This window comes from Callithrix jacchus, chromosome 3, assembly GCF_049354715.1.
Source record: "Callithrix jacchus isolate 240 chromosome 3, calJac240_pri, whole genome shotgun sequence".
Classification (NCBI taxonomy): Eukaryota; Metazoa; Chordata; class Mammalia; order Primates; family Cebidae; genus Callithrix; species Callithrix jacchus.
In genome coordinates this window covers 155204383-155210382 of record NC_133504.1, presented here as the reverse complement: position 1 = coordinate 155210382, position 6000 = coordinate 155204383, and the positions used below count along the sequence as shown (strand labels likewise).

The following is a 6000-nucleotide window of genomic DNA, read 5'->3' as shown; positions in this document are numbered from 1 at the left end:
AACCTAGCTGACCAATGATCTGGTTTGTGAATAAACACCAGTAGGCTTTTCTGCAACAAAACAATGAATAACGTAGTGTCAGCTACATTTAGGACCTTCCCTATTTTTTTTTTTTTGAGAAGGAGTCTCACTTTGTTGCCCAAGCTGGAGTGCAGTGACATGATCTTAGCTCACTGCAACCTCTCGGCTCACTGCAACCTCCGCCTTCTCTCCTGCCTCAGCCTCCTGAGTAACTGGGATTATAGGCACGCACCACCATGCCCAGCTAATTTTTGTCTTTAGTACAGACAGGGTTTCAACGATGTTGGCCAGGCTGGTCTCAAATTCGTGACCTCGTGATCCATTTGTCTCAGCCTCCCAAAGTGCTCGGATTATAGGCATAAGCCACCACACCCAGCCAGGACCCTCTCTTAAAGTGCATCTTTAGGTCAACCGAAACCAGGCCCTGGGAGCATGCATCTGAACAAGATGCAGTCCCTGATGCTGAGAAACTTACAGACTTGTGGGGGACACAAAAGTGCAATAACTGCAATGTTTACAAAACACACTGGCATGTATTATGTCATTTCACATCATGAGAACCCACTGCAGTAGGTACCACACGTGATTTGTACCCAATAGAAGAGAACTGAGGCATAGAGAGGTTAAGTAACTTGTCCAAAGAGGCTAAGTAACTTCCTCTACTAGTAAGAGAGGAGTTGTAACAAGAACCAGTTCTACACACTCCAAGCCCAGGGCTCTTTCTGTTGCGTTCTAATGCTCCAGCATAATGTGCATATTTTCCAGTTCCTGTGATACTAACAGCATCAGGCTCATTAAGAGGGCTGATATCCTACGAGCTGAAAGAAGGCATTGATAGCATCATGGAATGCAGCCCTTAAACACACCTGTGAATAGTTAGGAAAATGTTCTTCTCTCGAATTACAATTTCCCTTCTACCAAAAACAATTTGAGGCCACTTTCAACAAAATGTAATGCTGTTGTTAAATGGTTAAAAGAACAAGGTGATGAGGGGAAATGGAGATGAAATCGCTGCTTCAGGAAATCAAAGTTAAGAATAGGCAGCACGAGTGCGCACAGACCGTAGCTCTGAGCCTCGTGAATGACAAGACAAACTGGGAAGTGACAAGGTTCCTGTTGTCTATAAAAGGAGACATACTAATTTTAAGTTTGGCATATATTATCACCATTTGTTCTCTAATTTCTAAAGCACACAGCAAAATCCATATTGTAGAAAACATTGATTAAAAAGTAGAGCATTTGGCTGGGTGTGGTGGCTCACGCCTGCAATCCCAGCAATTTGGGAAGCCAAGGCGGCGGATCACTTGAGGTCAGGAGTTTGAGACCAGCCTGGCCAACATGGTGAAACTCTATCTCTACTGAAAATACAATATTAGCCAGGCATGGTGGCACATGCCTGTAATCCCAGTTACTCGGGAGGCCAAGGCCAGAGAATCGCTTGAACCCAGGAGGTGGAAGTTACAGTGAGCCAAGATCACACCATTGCACTCCAGCCTATGTGACCAAGCAAGACTAAATCACACACATATACATAGCATTTTATTTAAAAAAATTGATTTGTTATATTTGTAAAGTCTATGGTTGATCAGAAGATTTGTAAATTTATTAAGATCATACTCCCTGGCCTGTGGTCACCAATGTTAATATTTTGGTACATTTTGAAAAGGAAAATGGGAAAGTTGTCATCCAATTTAGAAGGACTGTATAGAAAAGTTTTGGAACTGTAATTTTGGGGAAAGGATAAGCCAAGTGTCACCTTTGTCATAAATAGCACTCATTTCCAATTCATAACTGAACGAATGATAGCTGAAACAGCACTTCAAACACAGGATGACATACAGCAGTGCTGAGGACGTTCCAGCCTTCACTCACTCTTCAGCCAGTAGATTCTGAGGGCCCACAGAGCTGGCATTAATGCACGGTCCTCCAGGGTACAATCCCTCTGCTTTCACCATGCTCTCCTATGATAAAACACAGTACATTGCACAAATTAAAGATGGTTGTTCGCATCCAAATCAGTTTTCCTAATAAGGCAACTGTGTTTAGGACAGCCCTGTGTTACTGCAGACCTTGAGACAGATCCTTGGCTTTTGCCGCAGAACCACCTAGAGCACAGGAACAGCTAAAAGCAAACCTCAATCCATAAACAAGGCAGAGGCCTAGATCCCCGCTTCTGAGATAACTACAGATGGAGGGTGGGCCTACTTTCTGCTGCAGAAGCAGCCCAGTACCTTCTCCAGGCTTAATGGTGTAGTTCTCTTCTATAAATGGCTTGAAGAAGAAAAAAACTACAACAGCCATAGAAGCTGTTAGCCAAGGTTAAAAAAAAAAAAAAAAGGAAAGGGAGAAAGATAGGTTTTTAAGACCCATACTGGCATTTACTCGACAAATATTTATGAAATCTTCACTGCATATACAAAATGGCCCTGAGAAATAGTGGGGGAGAGGAAAAGACATGGTTCTGCCCTTGCGTCTTTTCCAATCTAGAGAATCAGATGTAGAACAAGTAATTAATTTTTTTTTTCTGAGACAGTCTCACTCGGCCACCCAGGCTGGATGGAGTGCAGTGGTGTGATCTCAGCTCACTGCAACCTCCACCTCCTGAGTTCAAGTGATTCTCCTGCCTCAGTCTCTCAAGTAGCTGGGATTACAGATGCCCACCACATGCCTGGCTATTTTTTGTGGGTTTTTGGTTTGTTTGCTTATTTGTTTTTTGAGATGGAGTCTCACTCTTGCCCAGGTTGGAGTGCAGTGGCGAGATCTCGGCTCACTGCAACCTCTGCCTCCCAGGTTCAAGCAAGTCTCCTGTTTCAGACTCCTGCATAGCTGAGATTACAGGTATGTGCCACCACACCCAGCTAATTTTTTTTTTCCATAGAGACGGGGTATCACCATGCTGGCCAGGCTGGTCTTGAACTCCTGACCTCAGGCGATCTGCCCACTTTGGCCTCCCAAAGTGCTGGGATTACAGGCATGACCCACCACCTCCGGCCTAATTTTTGTATTTTTAGTAGAGATGAGGTTTTGCCATGTTGTCCAGGCTGGTCTCGAACTTTTAACCTCAGGTGATCCGTCCACCTCAGCCTCCCAAAGTGCTGGGATTACAGGCATAATTCTTTATTTAAAAGTAGGATAGCTTCTAGGAAGACTGATTGGAGATTGTGAGCTATAAAAGGGCAAACTAACCTAGTGCCAAAGATACCAGAAACCCCTTCACCTATTCCAACTCACCTTCCCTCCCTCTCTGGCACACACACCAGTGGGCACATACACAGGCATACACAGCCACGACATAATCAGGCTCCTACTACCTTCCTTTTTCAAGGAAACTACTTTGGGGCTGGAAACACTAAGGACGCTATTCTTTCTCATTTTTAGACCAATGGGCTGCAAGCCTAGAAAATCCCATGGCCAATATTCCTACTCTGAGCTAAGATGCTGTTGAGTCTAGAGAAGAAAAAGAAATATTTAGACAATTACTTCTCCGAATGTCTTCTAGATCTTTGAGTTTATGCTGCTTGTCCCTACTGATACTTAATCAGAACCTCCAATAAGAACCTGCATGAGAGCATAGGGCTGGAAGTGAAAATGACAGCTTCCCATTGGACTATGTGCTGATTTACAGTAGTTCGGTCTCAGGTTTTAAAAAGCAAAACTACATAAAAACGGAAGATGTAAAAGGTGAAACTGAAAAACTAAAACTTAAGAGTCTGCATATACTGTACTTTGGCTGTCAAATTATGTTAATCAACAATGTCAAGTTGAAAAAAAGCAAATGAAAACCAAAGAATATTATTCTGTACGAAGCATTGAGCTAGTCAAATTTTAGCACTTTTTGGTTATGTAAGTACAATATAATCGTGGTAGATAAAATCAGAACATTTAGAAATGAACATAAAAGATGAAAATGCAGTTGACCCTTGAACAGCACAGGGGTTAAGGGTGCCTATTTCCCACAAATCCCACAGTTAAAATTCTGCAGATAACTTTCAATTTCCCAAAAACTTAAGTACTGCCAGCCTACTGCTAACCAGAAGCCTTACAGATAACATAAACCATCAATTAATACATATTTAGTATGTTAAAAGTATTACATGCTGTATTCTTACAATAAAGTAAGCTAGAGAAAAGAAAATGTAACTAAGAAAATCATAAAGAACCGAATATATATTTACCATTCATTAAGTAGCAATGGATCAACATAAAAGTCTTCATCTTCAGCTGGGCACAGTGGCTCATGCCTGTAATCCCAGCACTTTGGGAGTTACACTTTGGGAGGCTGAGGCAGATGGATCACAAGGTCAGGAGTTCAAGACCAGCCTGGCCAACGTGGTAAAACCCCGTCTATACTAAAAATGCAAAAATTAGTCAGGCGTGGTGGCACACATCTGTAATCTCAGCTACTTGGGAAGCTGAGGCAGGAGAATCACTTGAACATGGGAGGCAGAGGTTGCAGTGAGCCAAGACCATGCCATTGCACTCCAGCCTGGGTGACAGAGTGAGACTTTGTCTCAAAAAAAAAAAAGTCTTCATCTTCTCATCTTCATAGTCTTGACATTAAACAGGTGGAGGAAAAGGAAGAGGTGGGGTTGGCCTTGCTGCCTCAAGGGTAACAGAGGTGGAAGGGCCTGCAGAGTTCAAGCCCATGTTGTTCAAGGGGCCACTGTACAGCCATTATTAGTAACCAAAGTACTTTTCATTGAATGACTACAACAAAATGTGTTTAACCAATTTCTTATTATTGGGCATTTATGATATTTCTGATCTTGAACACAAATGCTTTAAGGAACATCTTTATGCATACTTCTCTGCACAATGTATCTCTCATTATTTTCTTATGATAAGATCTTAGAAGTGGAAATTCTCAGTTGAACAGTATTCAGATGTTAAAAAGCAGAATTACAGCAATAGCCAAATTCAGTCATTTAAATTCTTTTCTTAAGGTGCTTACAGCATCTTCAAACTTAGCATTCAAAAATGAAAAGAGAACAGTCTTTATTTTCATATTGAAGTCAATAATAACATTACATATATTTAATATATAACTTCAGGACTCTCACATGTCTTAAAACCTCACCAAATACTGACAGACAGTAATACCATATGGCTATAGAAGCTTCTGAGAGAGAAAGCCTGTTTCCAATTGCAATACAACAAATATGTTAACTGACTGGTTCATCTCTGAATTTAAAATGCTGAACAGAAAACCAATCACACCAGCTATAGACAATATTGTTTAAAGTACACAACTGTACTACATCCCATAGCAGAAGGACCCAGGACTGAAATACGTATTTCTTTGTTTGGTTTATGGGCAAAGTCATCATCTCTCTGGATCTCAGTTCTGAGGGGAAAGACACAAGAGCTAGGGTTTCCAGACTTTTAGATTTAATAGACCAATTAAACTAAAAAAAAAAAAAAAAAAAAAAAAAAAAACAAGAAAAAAATAACAACTAATGCAGGGTACCAAGGAAATAAAAACAAAACAGCACCACCTACTAGCATATCATTCATAAATAACCTTTCAATGGGAGGAGGGCAACATAATCTCTGAATAAGAAAGCATCACTAAACCTAACGCTTTTAAACTGATTTTTTGGTCTGCTCCATTGCTCATGTTTTTCTCATTTTGCCCTAGAGTGTGAAAACTGTCTCAGACTTGCACTAGTCCACCAACTCTTGATTGAAAACAACTTCCCTCCTAGATAACTCCTAAATCCTTTCCAGGTCCTAAAATACGGTGTTTTGTGATTCTAAATTTTAATTTAGGCTCTATGCAAATTAGTCATTTGCGAGGACTTTTTTTTTTTTTTTTTTTTTTGAGAAGGAGTCTTGCTCTCACCCAGGCTGGAGTGTAGTAACACGATCTCAGTCGCTGCAACCTCTGCCTCCTGGGTTCAAGTAATTCTCCTGCCTCAGCCTCCCGAGTAGCTGGGACTACAGGTGTGTGCCACCAAGCCAGCTAATTTTTTGTATTTT

The 6000-nt window shown here is 41.1% G+C and overlaps 1 pseudogene across 1 annotated transcript in view; it reads right to left on the bottom strand.

The window, feature by feature from the left end:
- Positions 1-1545: 1545 nt before the first annotated feature.
- The window catches only part of LOC118152323 (uncharacterized), a 41302-nt pseudogene continuing 36847 nt past the window's right edge, over positions 1546-6000 (bottom strand). The window contains exon 2 of the transcript XR_013533146.1: positions 1546-1982. The product of XR_013533146.1 is annotated as an uncharacterized LOC118152323 (transcript). The remainder of the gene's footprint in view (positions 1983-6000) is intronic.